Raw genomic sequence first — 2,880 nt, 5'->3', positions numbered from 1 at the left:
TGCTTAATGCAATACCATGAAATTATTATAGACTCGCAGGCAAAGTAGAATAATGTTGTCGTGAAATAGCACTATTTCCCCGTTTTTCCGTTGTACACTCTAGGTATTATTAGCTCTTGATATATATATATACCCCTAGAATTACGCGTTTCAAAAGATCAGTGGTGTATTATCGTGTTCCTCTAGAAGCTTGCATTTGTTCATGAGGGGGTGGGGGTCCATTCCTAGTTTCCCAGGTAACAGATTTGCTTTGCTTTTGCTTTTGCAGGTTGATTTTGCTAAATTTAGGCTTGTTCGGTTGGTTTTTATTCTCTAATCACAAAAAAATTAAATTTGGTATTTCTCGCTTCCACGATAATTAAACTGGTCCAATCCCGCGTACTGAGAATAACCGCCTCCCGTCAAGTATAGCTACCGATCACTATTCATCATTTTCAGTTCTTCCGTGTTGACTGATATTTGCTGACAGCTTACACGCAAAGCGTTTCTCTTGGAATCGCCGTCATTCGTGGCAAACACTATTCTGGCTACACCTGAGTTGATCACCATTAAGCTAGGTTTACACTGACGATTTTGAGTTGCCGAATTGTACGAACTTTGGAATACGGCAATTTGGCAACTGACAATCGGCAGTGTAAACGCAAAAGTCGCACGTCCAACCGATCGATAGCAGCGAGTTGGGAGATTAGAACATGTCATAATTTCGCCAACTCGGTGTAGGCGAGTTGGACGTTTTTTGCCAAGTGGCGAATTAGAGAACAGCAATCAGGGGTGTGTCCCTCCGGGTCAAGTGTTGAAACGTTTGCCGCCTCGCGGTCGATAACGTAAGAGCTTTGAACATAAATAGCAAGGTTGGTAGAAAGAAGAAAAGCGTCATCTTGCCTGCATAAAATCGTCAGTGTAAAACCGATTCATGTTGGCTACACGTGCGTGGAGAAATGTTATTCATATTATCCGTGCTGTTACAATCGACATTTTAAGATATTTCCACTAGAAAGTTGAAGGTGAACTGTGAACTGGAAATATAATTTCGGCTGTTCACAAGGTCATATCGTTGACGAATCACGCTGTGTGAACCCTTCACATTAATTGCAATCTGGTCCGCACTGTGCAGTTTTAGGAATGCACAATGTATTTCACAGATTGCATGCCACGATTACAGCAACGGTTGGCGATTACAACAAATATATTGTACGTAAGAAGAGCTGCGCACTCTACTTCACACTGTGTCTTGTATAAGCCGGGGGAACTGCATGTGACTGCCTACTTTCCTCCTCCTCCTCCTCCGGGTTCTCTATCTCTCTCTTTCTCTCTCCCCTCTTCCCCCTCTCTCCCATTCCTGGCCACACACGACACGACACGAGGTTTATAGGCAATAGGCAATAGGCAATAGGCAATAGGCAATAGGCAATAGGCGAGGTCAATAGGCATTGACACGAGGTTATAATACACTGCAACATCATCAAACGTAACTGTTCAAACACATTCCCCTAATCACGCTTCCTCTCATACTACTGGGTGACTGCTCGCTAGTCCGACGGCCCAATAGTCCGAAAGCCCACTAGTCCGAAAGCCCACTAGTCCGAAAACCCACAGGGGATGGGGTATCGATCCCTAAAAACCTAATGTTTAATTAATTAATTAATTATTTTTTAATTAATTAATTAATTAATTTTTATTTTTATTTTTATTTTAATTTTTTATTTTTATTTTTTATTTTTTATTTTAATTTTTTATTTTAATTTTTTATTTTAATTTTTTATTTTAATTTTTAATTTTAATTTTATATTAAATTCCAATTTTATTTATTTTTTAATTGAAATTTTTTGGGGGGATGTAGGGGGAGGTGTGTGTGGACGGGGAGCTAGGTGTGTGGATGCGTGCAAAATTCCAGACTACGGTAAAACCTCGTTATACCGCCCCTCGTAATACCGCCATGCAACCTCACTTATCGCCAGGAAAATGCCAATGTACAGATCGTTTGGATCTATTTGTACGTAATTTAGCCTCGTAATCCCGCCCCTCGTCAACTGCCAACCGCCAGCATTATGGCTATGTACAATCCTATATAAACGCATTGAAAATACACTCATTATACTGCTTATATACAGCAGTAGGCTAGTATTTATCGGTATACTAGTAGTAGCGGTTGATATTCTGCCCCATCATCACTTGATGCTCGGGCGTCAATTCAGACTGTATATAGACCCTTCTTAAATATTATTCATGACCTGGGGTCTGTGGGGCCCACAAATGTATCAACCACAAATGTAAAAATAACCACAAATGTCATAACATGTCAACCACAAATGTAAAAATAACCACAAATGTCATAACATGTCAACCACAAATGTAAAAATTTTGTTTAACCCCAAATGTAAAAACTTTTTTTCATTGTAAGATAAGTTATTATCAGATGTATGTATGTGTGTGTGTGTGTGTGTGTGTGTGTGTGTGTGTGTGTGTGTGTGTGTGTGTGTGTGTGTGTGTGTGTGTGTGGTGGTGTGAAAACACCACTAGTCCGAAACCCACAGGGATGGGTACCGATCTATCCTTATGTTTAAGATAATTGAAATTAATTTATTTTTTATTATTTTTTAAATTTTTTTAGGGATGTAGGGGGAGGTGTGTGCTGGGCTACGGTGTGTGTATGGATGGGCCAAAATTGTAGACTTAACGGTAAAACACATATGACAGCGCCGCGTAGAGACATGTACACGCGCGTACACACATAGACACGGCGCGTACAGACATGTACCACTGGCGCGTACGTACACACGCACGCGCCCACATACACACGCACATGCGCCCACATTAACACACCACGCGCGCACGTACAGCACGCATGGCGTGCACCGAACCACATGCCCGCGCGCCACG

This window comes from Priapulus caudatus, unplaced genomic scaffold, assembly GCF_000485595.1.
Source record: "Priapulus caudatus unplaced genomic scaffold, Priapulus_caudatus-5.0.1 Scaffold215, whole genome shotgun sequence".
Classification (NCBI taxonomy): domain Eukaryota; kingdom Metazoa; phylum Priapulida; class Priapulimorpha; order Priapulimorphida; family Priapulidae; genus Priapulus; species Priapulus caudatus.
The sequence above is the reverse complement of the archived record's forward strand: the minus strand, read 5'-3'. Positions refer to the sequence as shown.